The sequence below is a fragment of the Saccopteryx leptura genome, chromosome 2 (assembly GCF_036850995.1).
Source record: "Saccopteryx leptura isolate mSacLep1 chromosome 2, mSacLep1_pri_phased_curated, whole genome shotgun sequence".
NCBI classification, from domain to species: Eukaryota; Metazoa; Chordata; class Mammalia; order Chiroptera; family Emballonuridae; genus Saccopteryx; species Saccopteryx leptura.
Window position 1 is genome coordinate 194,466,043 of NC_089504.1, and position 18,334 is coordinate 194,484,376.

Consider the following 18,334-nt stretch of genomic DNA (forward strand, 5'->3'; position numbering starts at 1 on the left):
TGATAAACCATGAGCTAACATCATATTAAATGGCACTAAACTGAAGGCTTTCCCCCTTAAATCAGGAACAAGACAGGGTTGTCCACTCTCTCCACTCTTATTTAATGTGGTACTAGAGGTTCTAGCCAGAGCAATCAGACAAGACAAAGAAATAAATGGCATCCATATCGGAAAAGAAGAAGTAAAGGTATCACTTTTTGCAGATGATATGATTCTATACATCGAAAACCCCAAAGAATCCACAAAAAGACTACTAGAAACAATAGGCTAATACAGTAAGGTCGCAGGATACAAAATTAACATACAGAAGTCAATAGCCTTTCTATATGCCAACAATGAAACAATTGAGAATGAACTCAAAAGAATAATCCCCTTCACGATTGCAACAAAAAAAGTAAAATACTTAGGAATAAACATAACAAAGAATGTAAAGGACTTATATAATAAAAACTATAAACCATTGTTAAGGGAAATCGAATAAGATATAATGAGATGGAAGAATATACCTTGTTCTTGGCTAGGAAGAATAAATATAATCAAGATGGCTATATTACCCAAAGCAATATACAAATTTAATGCAATTCCCATCAAACTTCCAATGACATTTTTTAAAGAAATGGAGCAAAAAATCATCAGATTTATATGGAACTATAAAAAACCCTGAATAGCCAAAGCAATCCTAAAGAAAAAGAATGAAGCTGGGGGCATTACAATACCTGACTTCAAACTATATTATAGGGCCACGACAATCAAAACAGCATGGTATTGGCAGAAAAATAGACGCTCAGACCAATGGAACAGAATAGAAAGTCCAGAAATAAAACCACATATATATAGTCAAATAATTTTTGATAAAGGGGCCAACAACACACAATGGAGAAAAGAAAGCCTCTTCAATAAATGGTGCTGGGAAAACTGGAAAGCCACATGCAAAAGAATGAAACTGGACTACAGTTTGTCCCCCTGTACAAAAATTAACTCAAAATGGATCAAAGATCTAAACATAAGACCTGAAACAATTAAGTACATAGAAGAAGACATAGGTACTCAACTCATGGACCTGGGTTTTAAAGAGTATGTTATGAATTTGACTCCACAGGCAAGAGAAGTGAAGGCAAAAATTAATGAATGGATCAGACTAAGAAGTTTTTGCTCAGCAAGAGAAACTGATAACAAAATAAACAGAAAGCCAACTAAATGGGAAATGATATTTTCAAACAACAGCTCAGATAAGGGCCTAATATCCAAAATATACAAAGAACTCATAAAACTCAACAACAAACAAACAAACAATCCAATAAAAAATGGGAAGAGGATATGAACAGACACTTCTCCCAGGAAGAAATACAAATGGCCAACAGATATATGAAAAGATGCTCATCTTCTTTAGCTATTAGAGAAGTGCAAATCAAAACTGCAATGAGATACCACCTCACACCTGTTCGATTAGCTATTATTAACAAGACAGGTAATAGCAAATGTTGGAGAGGCTGTGGAGAAAAAGGAACCCTCATCCACTGTTGGTGGGAATGTAAAGTAGTACAACCATTATGGAAGAAAGTATGGTGGTTCCTCAAAAAACTGAAAATAGAACTACCTTATGACCCAGCAATCCCTCTACTGGGTATATACCCCAAAAACTCAGAAACATTGATATGTAAAGACACATGCAGCCCCATGTTTATTGCAGCATTGTTCACAGTGGCCAGGACATGGAAACAACCAAAAAGCCCATCAATAGATGACTGGATAAAGAAGATGTGGCACATATACACTATGGAATACTACTCAGCCATAAGAAATGATGACATCAGAACATTTACAGCAAAGTGGTGGGATCTTGATAACATGATAGGAAGCGAAATAAGTAAATCAGAAAAAAACAGGAACTGCATTATTCCATACGTAAGTGGGACATAAAAGTGAAACTAAGAGACATTGATAAAAGTGTGGTGGTTACAGGGGGGAGGGTGGAATGGGAGAGGGAAAGGGGGAGGGAGAGAGGCACAAAGAAACAAGATAGAAGGTGACAGAGGACAATCTGACTTTGGGTGATGGGTATGCAACATAATTGAACGACAAGATAACCTGGACTTGTTATCTTTGAATATATGTATCCTGATTTATTGATGTCACCCCATTAAAAAAATAAAATTATTATAAAAAAAATATAGAATAACCAGAGAAAAAACAAACAAGCTTAATTTTGTATGATTCACTAAGAAGTGACTGAAGCAGGCTGTTTACATACCTTTTTAAACAAAGAAGCAATTTTTTTTTTTTGGTGAAGATTTGACAACACAAAGGGACTTGTGATTGGAATTGATAATTCATGAAGAGGTAATGAAGTTTGTTTATACAGCTTTCTCTGCCTGGAATTCCCTCTCTCCAGTGAAAAGGATGCCCTTCATCCTCCTGGCATAATGAGGATGCTTTCACATGAGAGGTTTATTTCCTGCCTGCAAGGGAATAAAGGAAGGTGAATGTGTTTTCTTGCATTGGGTGTTTCACAAGTAAGTTTAATTGAAAATAATGAGCATGCCTACATGGCATATTTTGGGGTGGCCTGTCCTGAAATCCATCAGTAGTATTTAGTACAGTTGACCCTTGAACAACATGGAGGTAAAGGGCACTGACCCCTTGTGCAGTAAAAATCTGTTTATAATTTTTGACTTTCCTTGAACTTGGCAGTGCATTGGTATCCATGGGGGATTGGTTTTAGAACCTCTGGTGATACCACAATCCACAGATAGTCAAATTCTCTATATAAAATGGTAAAGATCAATGCATACAGTTAGCCTTCTGTATCTTCAGACTCCCAACTGTGGATCAAAAGCAGTACAGATATTTAAAAAAAAAACCCACGTGTAAGTGTAGCCTTGCTGTGCAAATCATATTGTTCAAGGGTCAAATTTATATGGTAAAGTTTTAATATATAATATTTTTTCTAGATTTTCCCCAAGTGAAAAATAAATCTATTATTTTTGCTGTACTTTGTCCTTATATTATGCTTTTCTGCTCCAAAATATCTTTTAATAGCTAATCATCCAAATTGTGAGTCTTAGGACAACTCTTCTTTCCTTCTTTACCTTTTTCTCCCTCCTTCTGTTCAATCCTTTTATTTTTTTTGTATCCTTTCCTTTGGCAGAAATACTACATGGAAACCCATTTTTATTTGGTATTTCTGCCTTGAGAAACTCGTTTATGTGTTTTCTTCCAGTATTCTTATAATTGATTTCTAGTTTCATAACTTTGTGGTTGGAAAAGATGCTTGATATGATTAAAATCTTGAATTTATTGAGGCTTGTGGCCTAACATGTGATCTATCTTGGAGAATGTTCCATGTGCATTTGAAAAGAATGTATTCTGCAACTTTTGGATGAAATATTCTGAAAATAACTATTAAGTCCATCTGGTCTAATGTGTCATTTAAGGCTAATGTTTCTGTATTGGTTTTCTGTATAAATGAATCTATTCATTGATGTAAGTGAGGTATTTAAGCCCCCTACTATTATTGTATGACTATCAATTTCTCCCTTTATGTCAATTAATATTTGCTTAATATATTTAGGTGCTCTTATGATGGGTGTGTAAATATTTATGACTGTTATATTCTCTTATTGCATGGGCACATTTATTATTATAAAATCCCCTTCTTTGTCTTTCTTTACAGTTTTTGTTCTAAAGCCTGTTATGCCTGATAAGAGTATTGCCACCCCAGTGTTTTTGTTGTTTCTATTTACATGTAATATCTTTTTACATCCCTTCACTTTCAGTCTCTGTGTGTCTATTGATCAGCCACCTCTTGTCTTTTGATTGAAGCATTCAGTACATTTATATTTAAAATAATTATTGATAAGTATGTATTTACTGCAATTTTGTTGTTTGTTTTTTGGTATTTTTCTCTGTTCCTTTCTTCTTTTGGTTTCTTCCTTTTTTGTTTGTTGGTTTTACTTAGGGTTATTTTGGGGTTTCTTTCTGTTTTTTTATGCATCTTTTGTAGATTTTTAGTTTGTGGTTATCATGAGGTTTATACATATCAACATATATAGTTAGTCTACTTTAAGCTGATAGGCATTTAAGTTCAAAGACATTCTAAAAATGTTATATTTTTACTCTCTTTTCTACACCTCATGCTTTTTTTTTTACCTCACGCTTTTAATGTAATATTTTATATATTTTTTGGTTTGTGTGTTTTCTACTTACTTTATTTTTACTTGATTTTGCTACTTTTGTCTTTTTACCTTTACAATTAGCCTTCAAATAGCTAATCCACTGCCTTTACTGTATATTTGCCTTTACACATGAGATCTTTTCCTTTCATATAGATTTAAAAAAATTTTGGTTATGGCCTTATTATTTTCTGCTTAAAGAACACCCTTTAACATTTCTTGTTATGCTGGTTTGTTGGTGATGAACTCCTTTAATTTTTGCTTGTACGGAGAACAACTTTTTTTCTTTTCTCAATTTTGAATAGTAACCTTGCCAAGTAGGGAATTCTAGGTTGTAGGTTTGTCATTTCAGCACTTTTAATATATCCTGTCTCTCCTTTCTGGCCTGCAAAATTATGCTGAAAAATCAGCTGATAGCTTAAAGGGGTTTTCCTTGTATACCACTAGTTGTTTTCCTTTGCTGCCTTCAATATTCTCTATCTTTATTTTTTACCATTTTAGTTACAATATGTCTTGATGTGGTTTGCTTTGCTTTGTGTTTTTTTGTTTTGGAACTGTCTGTGCATCTTGGACCTGGATTTGTTTTTCCCCCAGGTTAAGGAAGTTTTCAGCCAAATATTTGAAGTTATTCTTCAAATAAGTGTTTTGCTCCTTTCTTCTCTTTGAATCCCTATCATGCAATCAATGTTAGTGTGTTTCATATTGAACCAGAAGTACCTTAAATTATCCTTGTTTTTTTTTTAATTCTTCTTTTGCTGTTCTGAATTCAACTATTCTTTCTTCCACTGATCTACTCTTGTTATTTAATCAGCTGTTAATTTATCAATTTTTAAAAATTTTTAGTTATATTCTTCATCTCTAATTTATTTTTATGGCATCTTCTCTTGAAATTCTCACCGAATTTCTCTATTCTCTCAAGTTTGATGAACAGCCTTATTGTCATTACTCTATGACCATTCTTTTTTTTTTTTTTAATTCATTTCAGAGACAGAGGGAGAAGAGGGGAGGAGCAGGAAATATCAACTCCCAAATGTGTCTTGACCAGGCAAGCCCAGGGTTTTGAACCGGTGACCTTAACTTTCCAGGTCAACACTTTATCTACTGTGCCACCACAGGTCAGGCTCTATGACCATTCTTTATCAAGCAAATTACTTATCTCTATTTTATTAGGATTTTTTTCTTGTTCTCTTCTTTGGAATATATATATTTTTTGTCTTCTCATTTTGTTTGACTCTATGTGTTTGTTTCTATGAATTGGATGCAACAGCTATCTCTCCCAATCTTGAATAAGTAGCTTTGTATAAGAGCCCTCTCCATGTATACTCTATGTGCCAAGTGATTTTTTCAGGCTGGCTGGGGCTGATATGGATGTGGGTGGTACCTGAGATGACCTGGTGGACAAGCTGACCCATGGCATGAAGCTCCAGAGGAACACTGGGAAGCCAGCTGGCTGGGGATGCTGTGGGTGCTAGCTGAGGTAGTCTGGGGTCCTTGTGGATGCCTTGCAGAGGTACAAGAACACTTAGACCAAGGTCCAACCTGCACTGTCTAGGTGAAAGTTAAACATAAACAACTGTGCTCACCAGCATCTTTATTCCTGGAAAGTTCTTATAATTCCCCACTCAGTTGGCATATGCCTTGGGATTAGTAAATAGATTTTTGTTCACATATATTCCAGATACTTTTAAAATAACTGTTTTATTGCTGTGCCTCAGAGCAAGTGAGTCTTATTGCTCTCTACTGCAGGTTGTTCATTGGGTGGAGTTCCCGCAGTTACTGAATCTCTTCCTCCTAACCTTCTCTGTGTTGTACCTCTCTTGTTTGTTGTACAGACATTGTTTAATCAGCTTTCCATTGTTCTTCAAGAAGAATTGCTCTAGATGTAGGTGTGTATTCAGTGTGTTTGTGAAGGGGGTAAGTTCAGGGTCTTCTTATTCTTCCATTATTGGATCTGAGCTCTCTCACATTGAGAAATTATTTATATAAAAATAATCTTTTCTTATAATAGACTTTTATTACTTTTTATATTCTAGAAAAATTATCTCCAAAGACTTGGGAAACCACATTTCCCAAGAACATACTTATTGGATTCCCTTTTTTTTCTGTATGTGCTTTCATCATCTCACAACATAAAAATGAATTTATTACTGTAAGCATTTTATTGTGGTTTTGTAATATAGGATGTATGTGTCAACTTGACTGTGTACTCAGTTATTTAATCAAACAATAATTTAGGTGTTGCTGTAAAGGTTTTCTGTAGATGTAGCTAATATCTATAATAAGTTGACTTTAAGTAAAAGAAATCTTTCTTAGTAATGTGCACGGAGTGTCATCCAATCATTTGAAAGGCCTTAACAGCAAAACTGTAGTTTCTCTGAGGAAGATCTTCCACCTGTGTACTGACTATAGCCTCAGCTCCATCTGGGCTTTTTCAGCCTCCTGGCATGCCCTGAATACCCCAGACCCTAGACTTCCCTAGCAAAAAGCCAATTCCTGACATAAATTGCTTATAGTCTGTGTGTGTATCTGATTTGGTTTTGTTTCTCTAGTGAAAATTTAGGTACTACAGATTTTGGTACTGAGAGTGGAGTCTGCCGTAACAAATAACTAAAAATGTGGACGTGGCTTTGGAATTAAATACTGGATAGAGGTTGGAAGAATTTTGAGGTGCAGAATAGGGAAGTCCAGATAGGTTGTTGATAGAAATATGAATATTGAAGATGTTTCTGGTGAGCTCTCAGAGAAAAATGAGGAATGTATTGTTGGACACTGGAAGAAAGGTGATCCTTGTTTTAAAGTGGCAGAAAATTTGGCTGAATTATGATCCTCTGTTGGGTGGCAGATAAAACTTACAATCTACAGACTTGGATATTTCACTGAGATTTCCAAACACAGTATTAAAAGTACAGCTTATGGTATTATTCAAGAGAATAGGATACATTGAAGAGGGAACTTCTGAGCAAAAAGCAACAAGCACTCGATGTTTTGGAAGATCCATGGTTTATTAACATTGCAAAGGATGCTGAAGTTAGGAAACTCACTATTAAAAATGCATGTTTTGGAGACAGGGCCAAGAATGTGGTTGGATAATCTTTTGCTGGAGACATTAGGTGTGTGATTCATGAAGCCAATCAACTATTTTTAACAGAATCTAAGAATAGAGATGGAGTTTTCCAGAAAGGTTCTATTGAAAACCCTTTTGTCTATTGTGTAGATCAGGGGTAGTCAACCTTTTTATACCTACTTCCCACTTTTGTATCTCTGTTAGTAGTAAAATTTTCTAACCACCCACCACCCACCGGTTCCACAGTAATGGTGATTTATAAAGTAGGGAAGTAACTTTACTTTATAAAATTTATAAAGCAGAGTTACAGCAAGTTAAAGCATATAATAATAATAATTACCTACCAAGTACTTTATGTCAGATTTTTGCTAAGTTTGGCAGAATAATCTTTATAAAACAACTTACTATAGTTAAATCTATCTTTTTCTTTATACTTTGGATGCTCCGCTACCACCCACCATGAAAGCTGGAATGCCCACTAGTGGGTGGTAGGGACCAGGTTGACTACCACTGGTGTAGATTCTTTTGAATTACATGGGTTTTTAGAAATTTGTACTGGCAGAAATGGATGGAGATTGGATAAAATAAAAGAATGTTGGACTCACAAAGTTCTATGCACAAGAAACTGGCTGATGGAGTTACTTAGATGCAAACATACATGACTTTTCAAGAAAAAGGGGGAAAGGTTTCAAGGGCAGTGTTTCAGATGCAGACAGAGGCTGAAGACCTCTGCAGACCCAGAGGCAGGGGCTGATGGAATGAGTGTCCATGGTTCCAGAGGACTGAACTTGGAGTTGCATAAGATTTTCTCAAGGCTTGATACTTAATAAAATTTTCCCTATTGGGAAAATTATTAGGGGCCCATAATGGTTTTATATTTTTATTTTCTTTCTTTTGGAATGGAAATGTCTATCCTATATGTGTCCCACTATTATATTTTGGAAGCAGATAACTTATTTCTTAATTTTACAGGTCCATGGATTTAGAAGAATTTTGCCATAGGATGTGCCATACAGAGAGTCTCACCCATTCCTGATTTAGATAATTTAGAAGGTGAGATTTGAGACTTTTTTTAGCTGGTAATATTTAGAGGAGATTTTAGATTTAAAGTTGGTGCTCTAATAGGTAAGACTTTGGGGGATGCTGGATTGAAGTTAATGTATTTTACATATGAGACTGACATGAATTTTGGGGAGACCAGGGTAAATTCTAGTGATTGAATATTATCCTTCAAAGCAATGTGTTTAAGTCCTAACCTCTGGTATCTTTGAGTAGGATTTTATTTGGAAATAGGGTATTTGAAGGTAAAATTAAGTGGGCCCTAAATCTAATGACTAGTGTCCTTGTAAGAAAAGGGAGAGGGACATTTGAGATACACAGAGACACAGAGGAAAACAGAAGGGAAGGCCACATGAAGATGGAGGGAAAGATTGGAGTGATATATCAACAAGTCACGGAATGTCAAGGACTCTGACAGCCATTAGAAGTTCGGAGATGGCGTGTGGGGAACCCGGGTTCGATTCCCGGCCAGGGCACATAGGAGAAGTGCCCATTTGCTTCTCCAACCCCCTCCCCTCCTTCCTCTCTGTCTCTCTCTTCCCCTCCCACAGCCAAGGCTCCATTCGAGCAAAGATGGCCAGGGCGCTGGGGATGGCTCCTTGGCCTCTGACCCAGGTGCTAGAGTGGCTCTGGTCGCGGCAGAGCGATGCCCCGGAGGGGCAGAGCATCGCCCCCTGGTGGGCAGAGCGTCGCCTCTGGTGGGCGTTCTGGGTGGATCCCCGTCGGGCGCATGTGGGAGTCTGTCTGTCTCTCCCCGTTTCCAGCTTCAGAAAAATACACACACACACACACACACACACACACACACACACACACACAAGAAGTTCGGAGAGAGGTATGAAACAGATTCTTTTCATAGCCTCCAGAAGGAACCAACCAGCTGACATTTTAATTTCTGACATTTGTCTCTAAAATTTTAAGATAATAGTTTCTGTTATTTTAAGCTAATTTCTTGTATTTGTTAATTTGTTATAAAACCCTACTAAACTAATGCAGTGTATATTCCAAAAAGATAAAATACTCATATTTTACTTCCAAGGTTTACACTATTATATTTCTGAGTTGAAATTTTAAATAGATTGAGCATGGAATTAAAATATTGTCTTATTTTACCAGGAGTATTATACTTTACATGTTAAAAGAAATATAAAATATTAAAGAGTTGTGAATGGGTAGATAATTAGAGTGACTGCAAAACAAAGTCAAATGCCTCGGTGATCCTTTCCTTTGTTTATGTACCACCAATTCTGCCTCAGGTGCAGCTATGCTCTGCTTCAGACGACTTTTTCTAAAGAGGGTTTGTCATTTGAACTAAAAAATAATTCCATTCTGATTAATCTCTCCCTCATGCACACAAATTATGCTGTAATACTCTATAAAGTTTACAATTATTACAAAGTTTTCCCAAGAGTTTCTGAAAGTATTGCTTTTGCCAAAAGGTATTAACTAGCAAAAAATTTGGGGATAATATAGAATCACAAAAGTTTGCAGCTGAAAACATTCTCAGAGATGATGTAATCCAGTGATTCCCCCAACATTTTCTCCTTTGGAACAAACATGGAGGATGATTATGTTCACACTTTGGGACACTCTCATAAGCATACTGAATTGAAAAATACCCAAGAGTTTTTCAGGGAAGTAAAACATATAGAACTACGGACTTAAAAAGAATCCCAACTAGGTTTACCTTTTTCCTTTAAAAAACATACACACGAATAAAGTCACTAAGAAATTTTCAGTAAAGTATGATTTTATGAGAATTATAATAACTAGTGATCCCTGAACTATAAAGGGTACATAAAAACTGTTATTACATAAAATAAAATAGCCTTTGTGTTATGAGCAACACCATCTTTGTTCCCTAAAACTCTATTTATTTTACCTTAAAGGCAGTGGTGGGATTCAGCTGGTTCGCACAGGTTCAGTAGAACAAATGCCTAATTTTTTGTTGAGTTTGGTGAACTGGTTGTTAAAATGCCACTTGTAATCAGGGTTCTCTCTAAGGTGGGTGACTGGGCAGCTGCCCAATGTGGAAACCACAAATTTACATTCATTGCTCTTTTTTAACATTCATCTGCACAGCGGCGTATTCTAAGTGCCCATAGTAATGTTCATTCTGTCCATAGGTGAAAAAATTGCAAGTGAGGGCACCAATCAGGAAGCAATATGGAAATACCTTAAATCAGTGGTCCCCAAACTTTTTTGGGCCACAGACCGGTTTAATGTCAGAAAATATTTTCATGGACTGGCCTTTAGCATGGGATGGATAAATGTATCATGTGATCAAGACAAGCATCAAGAGTGAGTCTTAGACAGATGTAACAGAGAAAATCTGGTCATTTTTTAAAAATAAAACATTGTTCAGACTTAAATATAAATAAAACGGAAATAATGTAAGTTATTTATTCTTTCCCTGCAGACCGGTACCAAATGCCCCAAGGACCAGTACCAGTCCATGGCCCGGGGGCTGGGACCACTGCCTTAAATAACTGTTTTATTGTTTTTTGTCAGGTATTATTTAATATTTTTTCATTAATATTTTAAACTCTTTCTTATAACATAACTAGTTGTGTGTACCTTTTTTTATTGTTCTTATTTAAGTAATAAATGCATGAAATAATAAACTACCTTTCAGTATATTATTTTTTTTATACTTAAAATGATCATTAGGTCAGAGAACAGGTTGTTAAATTATTTGAATCCCACCACTGTTTAAAAGTAAGTAGAAGTGTCAGTGACTGACTTTGATGTTACCATAGTGGGTATGGTTAGCATTTTTGTCATGAACTAATTGGCCATAAGGCTATTTTGCTGTTAAAGATAAAATAACAAAAAACAAAGGAGGGACACTAAAAAGGACATAAAAACATGAAAAATTAACAAGAAATTTAAAAAGACTTTATTGTGAAAAATAAAACACATTGTTCTTGAAGTCTTTTGTTCATTTTTTTTTTTCTGCTTGTTCCTTTGTCTTTGTGGCATCTCATTTTTTTTTCCCCTATAAATTTTTCCTTCAGTAAACAAAGTATCAGGTCCTATTGAAAGAATTTATAATTAATGTTTTTAAAGACAGTTATAAATTAGTAGTTACCTCTTTTATATTTGTCACAGCTTGGCAGGTTTTTGGTTTTGACTGGTGGGAGGGATGATGTGGTGGTCACCAAAAGATTTGCAAACTGGTATGTTGTCATTTTCTAGTACAGAATGCAATCTGGCTTTACACATAGTTTTGCAATCTGTCTTTGTACATAGTCGTTATCCACTATTTTAAGACCACTATGTCTACTCATCACTGGATAGACCATTTTGAGGTATAAGATTTAAATAATATAAAAATGGGAGTATTGTGAGATTTTCATCAATGGATATATGAAACCAAACTGACAATTAACTTAAATACATTAAGTCTGCCAAATGTAAACCAAACTGCTAACCAGTTATTTTATCTTTTTTTCTTTTCTTTTTTTTTAACTTTTTTTTCTTTTTAAAAAATGTCAGTGGTGCCGCCCCATTCAGAGAAAGGAGGTTAGAGGGGCAGGGGAGAGCGGAAGGCAGGAGAAGGAAGGAAATCCCACGGAATATGCATTCCCTTATAGTGTCCCAGCCACCACTCCCAACCCTGAATCCCCACCCCCTCCTGTACAAAAGCAAATGTCAATCCGAAGTCCCAGGTCAGCAACCTTGGGCCGGCAAGGTCAGATTCAAACCCCAGCTGTCAAAAGATTTAACTCAATCACAGAACATTCCCAGAATCCAGAACAGGATCAGTTGAAATCACAACTACACTGGATTCCATCACATCCACAAGGAATCTCTTACTTAGAGCTAGTCCCCGAACCCCACCCACCCCAACACCCCTCCCCCCACTGCACAGATTCATGGCAGCCAGGTGCAGCTGTCCGGAACGTCTCCTCCACTTCAAGCAAAAACAACCACATAGTGACCGGATCTTCCCCATGAGTGAAACACCTGTCCGTTCATGTACTTGGGGTGGGAGGCATGGGCAAGGGGGAGGAGGCAGAGAGCAGAGAAAAAGCCTTAAATTCATACCACATGTTTGCCAAGAACATTTCTTTCTTTCTTTTTTTTTTTTTTTTTGGTATTTTTCTGAAGCTGGAAACGGGGAGAGACAGTCAGACAGACTCCCGCATGCGCCCGACCGGGATCCACCCGGCACGGGCGGGCGACGCTCTGCCCCTCCGCTCTGCCCCTCCGGGGCGTCGCTCTGTTGCGACCAGAGCCACTCTAGCGCCTGGGGCAGAGGCCAAGGAGCCATCCCCAGTGCCCGGGCCATCTTTGCTCCAATGGAGCCTCGCTGCGGGAGGGGAAGAGAGAGACAGAGAGGAAGGAGAGGGGGAGGGGTGGAGAAGCAGATGGGCGCTTCTCCTGTGTGCCCTGGCTGGGAATTGAACCCAGGACTTCTGCACGCCAGGCCGACGCTCTACCACTGAGCCAACCGGCCAGGGCCAAAGCCAAGAGATTTTGTCGCCTGCTTTCATGTTCATTAAAAAATGTCAGAAAAGCAGACTTGTATGCTTTGGCATTAAAATGTGTCTATATGCACAAACTTTAAAAATCTGTGTCAGATTAACTACGTAGATTTGCTTTTCCAAATTCTTCCAGCCTCCACATAAATTCTGCCTCTTTTTCCTGCTTTCTGTTTTGCCTGAATGAGCAACCCACAGTTCCCCGCTCTCCTGCCCCCTAGACCAGAAAAGGGAGCTGTTCCCGGCTGGGTCTGTCTGTCTTAGTGGGACAGGAAGTAGGAAGCAGGTGGGCGGGACTTCCGGCCAAATGCCCCTTGGATCCAGGGTACCCAGGGCAGCCTAGGTTTGGATGGATGGCGCGTTTCCCTCCGAGGCTCTTGTTTTTGGCAGTGTGGCACCTCTGAGGGAGGGTAAGACAGTGGCCACCAGGCCACTAGTTAATGAAAACAGGACACTGAGATGCTTCTTTTCCTTTGGTCCACCCCGCCCGGCCCTCGGAAAGGATGCCCTCGACAAATCCCATCTAACATTGTCATTGCCAGAGCTCACATTTACAAAATAAGCTTTGGATTAATATCGAGTAACATGCGATGGGGCAGGCAGGGGACGGGAAGGGGCTGAAGGAGAGGGCAGCGACGGTGATCCCGCAGTCCAGGGGGCGGCTGTCCACTCAGGCCGCCTAGCAGGACACCTCCATGGACGTGGGCCAGGCGTTGTTCCCAGTGGCCCCAGAGTTGGGGGTGATGTCCAGGCGGGTGCCCTCGCTGGTGTGAGAACGGCTGCGGGTGCCCTCACTGGTGTGGGAGCGGCTGCGGGTCCCCTCGCTGGTATGGGAGCGGCTGCGGGCACCCTCCAGGGATGTGACACTGGAGTCCGAGGCTGTGCGGGACCGCATCAAGCGGGTCATGGTGGCCGAGGGCATGTATCCCATGCCCTGCACGAAATAGTTGAAGGCCTTGGCAAGCTTGGCCGGCTGGGAGATCTGTGGAAGGCCACCACAATCCGCCATCTTGAGGAAAGTGGTCTTCATTGAGTCCAGTTTCGAGTTGCACTCCACCACAGCATCCACGGCAGGAGAACTGTCCCCAACCACCAGCAAAGCAGGACACTGCAGGGTGACTGTGTGCACTCCCAGCACGGGCCGCTCAATCTCCAGGTCCCGCCGGCTGTTGTAGGCGTTGATGAACAGGTGCAGGTTGCCGGGGTTCATGTCATGGACGATGTGCTGGCGGTAGGTGTGGACCACCTCCACATTATTCTGCATTTCCTCCTTCCCAAAGAGGTGGGACATCACCATGTCTGGAAGGGCTTGGGTCCATCCGGAGATCTTGGAGGCAGCCCAGTCCATCCAGCACAAGGGTTCACATTGATGAGGACCAGGCCTTCCACCATCTTGGGGTTGTTCAGCGCGAATCGAGTGAGGATGTAGGCACCGGCCCGGGTTCCCATGCCGATGACACTCTTCAGCCCAAACTGGTGAAGGACACCAGGCAGCATCTCGACCAGCTGGTCCATGGAGGGGTACATGTACCCCATGGGGAAGGACGCAGCGCCATCCTGCTGGCCGGGGGCGTCCACGTGGCAGACGGCAAAATGCTGGGTGATATCTTGCATGTCCTCGGAGTTGAAGAGGAGATTGTAGCATGTTTTGTGGTTCATGCCAATGTCGTGGTATGTGAGGATGACGGGCCAGCTTCCCTTGGGGGTCCCGCACAGCGTGACGTGAATGGAGCCATGCAAAGTCTCGATGTCCTGCTCCTGAACATCAAACTCTTGCAGGAGGCCACTGATGGTCTCTGCTTTCTCCACCAGAGGCTTCACCTCGGCAAGGTCCACGTTCTGTAGCTCCCGCAACATGTCCCTGCTGTCACTGCGCTTAACCAATCAGCTTAAGACTTCCGTCACTCATCCAGGTATAGGAGATAGAATGGTTCTTTGGCATTTCTTAAGATGTAGCCGCTCCTTTTGCCTCTGAGTCTGCACTGCCTCTCTGAGCCAGGGATTGTCTGTGTTGGTAGAGAAACTAGATGTGAGTCTGGTGAGATCCCCCCTCCCCCCCAGTTATTTTATCTTTTACAATAAAATTACCTTATGGTGATGTATATGCAAAAATGTAATTGCAAAGATGCTTACTGAGAAAATACAGGACATGACTGGGGATAACATTGGAACAACTGTACATTTTAAAAAGAATATTATCTGTAAATCTTGGTAATTTAACTATTATTAAGTTGAACTACTTGTGACATATTGCCCAGTTGCTCCTGAAATAACAGTGTGTCATGATTTGGGAGCTGTGGACTGTTGCATTAGATCTGCCCTTTTACAGCGTGAACTGAGACCTGAGGTGACTTATGTAAAGCCTCCTGGTGCACTAATAGCAGTACTGGGGCTGGCAAGGGGGGAAATCAATATATAGAGAGTGCATACTATGCACCTGATATTGTCCTAGTCATTTTCTATACATTCTCCCAAATTTTCTCAGCTCTTCAAGGTAAATGTTGACTTTTCCATTGTACAGAGGTGACAATAGATTTTCAGGCAGTTTAACAGCTTGTTTAATAACCTACAGCAAATAAGGTCACCCATCAAGGATTTAACACAGGTCTACTTTTCTTACTATTCTGCTGTGCTTAAAAATGCATCTTGACTTCAGTAGTATGCTATAAATCACATTAAACTTTTTCTCCAATAAAAGTTATTAACAGGCAAATGTGTACACTGTTTTGGTATATTCAGGATGTTTTCTTACACATATAAACTTATATTTGCCTCCATAATTGGTTGCATTTTTTGCTAGTTATCTTTAGAGCAAAGTAACACTTCCCCTACAAATTTGAGTCACTTGTCAATAACTACAGATAAATAAATACTTGAATTGACCAATAAGAGTAAAAAATATTAGTAAAATCACTGAAAATGATTTATCATATTTCCAAACACAACTAGCTGACAATTGTTTTTTTTGGTTTTTTTTTTTTGTATTTTTCTGAAGTTGGAAATGGGGAGGCAGTGAGAAAGACTCCCGCATGCACCTGACCGGGATCCACTCAGCATGCCCATCAGGGGGCAATGCTCTGCCCATCTGGGGCATTGCTCTGTTGCAACCAGGGCCATTCTAGTGCCTGAGGCAGAGGCCATGGAGCCATCCTCAGTGCCTGAGCCAACTTTGCTCCAATGGAGCCTTGGTTGTGGGAGGGGAAGAGAGAGACAGAGAGGAAGGAGAGGGGGAGGGGTGGAGAAGCAGATGGGCACTTCTCCTGTGTGCCCTGGCCGGGAATCGAACCCGGGACTCCTGCACACCAGGCCGATGCTCTACCACTGAGCCAACTGGCCAGGGCTGTTTTCTTTAGTACTAGTTGAAATAAGTTGTTAATTTTGGCAGTATGTTGTATTGACCCTAATTTAATAATTGAAAAACTGTTTATTGGATAATTTAGGTAAAACTGCCTTAGTGAATAGCATGAGGTTTAAATGAAATCTTAAAAATTCTAATAGTTTACCTATACTGATATAGTTCATCATAGAATTACTCAACCATACACATTGTTATGTGTATGTAGATAGTCTAGGAAACATAATTATAACTCAGTGATAAAAGATTTTTTTCTTTTGTCATATTAATCTATAAACAGTCATTAAGCAATTTATTTTGGAAGATGAATGGCAAGCTATGAAATTTCTAGTTTAAAGTTGTGTTCAACTATTAATATATTGCTTTATAATAACAGGAGTTATGGTAAAAGGTGTCAGAATAATTTCAACTGGGCTTATTTCATTTATAAATCTTCCTTTGAGCTATTAGCATCCATTTTTTGAACCAAAAATGGCTATATTACTTTTTAGAAAGGAATCATTTTTTATCTTGGAGTCTGAATTTGCATAGTTGTTTCTACCTTCCAAATCAACCATTTTTCCCCCTCTTGAATGGGTTATATCTATTCTCTCTGTTTCTATTCACCCATCTATTTCTTCTATAAATATATCTAAAAATAATAGTTGGTTTGTTAAAATAATTCAATTTTTATTACTTAAAAGTCACTTTAAAAGTTTAGTAAAGTTAAAATCATAAGAGGTTTCAGTATACCTCAATATAGAAAGGAGAAGAAGTTACATTGTAATAGAAAATTCCAATTTTACTTTGGAATTAAATCGATTCTGTTGTGCTAACAGCAACTCTTTAGGCTAAAATTCTGAGTTCAGTGACCATAGTCTATGTCAATTACAGTTTAAAATATTTTGAATAATCAAAACTAAATAGAATTTGCATTCTCTTTTTTTCAGAATAAAAACATAAGGAATTAAAGTGAACACAGTTTGTTGTAGAAAGGAGGAATAGTATGGCTTATTACTGACAGTTTCCTATATGGCACACTTTAGCTGCCTGAAACTTTTTGTGCATTTGTGTAATCATAAAGAAGAAGGGAAGGCAAGAAGGAAAATAGAAGGGAAAGATGCGTGAATATGCTGTGGTAAAACTCTTCACAGGGTGACTTGATAGACCACAGGAGTGCTTTCAAAACACTACAGAGGTGTGAAGGAAACAGGGTGGTGAGAGGGAGAGGATGAATTGGGATGCAGTTGCAACAAAGATTTCAATTCTCCTATGGGGAGGTCTGGAATGGCAATCCTTTAGATGCAGGAGTAGTCAACCTGGTCCCTACGGCCCACTAGTGGGCACTCCAGTTTTCACAGTGGGTGGTAGTGGAGCAACCAAAGTATAAATAAAAAGATAGGTTTAACTATAGTAAGTTGTTTTATAAAAATTTATTCTGCCAAACTTAGCGAAAATCTGATATAAAGTACTTGGTAAGTAATTATTATTATATGCTTTAACTTGCTGTAACTCTGCTTTATAAATTTTATAAAGTAAAGTTATTTCCCTACTTTATAAATCACCATTACTGTGGAACCAGTGGGCGGTTAGAAAATTTTTACTACTAACAGAGATACAAAAGTGGGCGGTAGGTATAAAAAGATTGACTAACCCTGCTTTAAAAGATTTCTAAATGAGTCAGAAGGGCTGGATCTTTATACCACTGCATCATTCATTGGCTGCAGGCTGCCCTTAGGGAAGGGCCATGATACAAGGCTAAGTAGCTTCCTTTGGCCAAGGCAGTTCCTGCAGAGGGACTCATCTGCAAGCTGTCAGCAATCAACACTCCCACAAGCCTGGGGAATAAGTAGGCAGTGAGAGTCAGATATGGGAGGCATCCAACATTATCTAATAGAATGGATGACTCTTGGCGTAAGTGAGCCTTGGCCTTTTAAAAGAATCTTTAATATAAACATCTTGTTGGAGATAATTCAGTTATTCCCCTGGCTGCCTCTGCAGTGTAGGCTTTACCTAAATTGCTACTGAATCTATTGGCTCAGACCCTGCTATTTCTTTTGGGTTTCTGCCCCAGGTTATCTTTTCCACTTATCCTTATAAGATGCTGCCTGGTCTTGATTAACATAGAACAATAATATCTGGCAATGACTGCAGCTTACCTGACTTCTAATCTTCGTCAATGTCTGTTTCTGTATTCCTGGATTCCTTGCTACTGGGT

At 39.0% G+C, this 18,334-nt stretch overlaps 1 pseudogene; it reads right to left on the bottom strand.

Moving 5' to 3' along the window:
• Positions 1-12,762: 12,762 nt before the first annotated feature.
• LOC136395329 (protein NDRG1 pseudogene) lies at positions 12,763-14,650 on the bottom strand (annotated as a pseudogene).
• Positions 14,651-18,334: the final 3,684 nt, after the last annotated feature.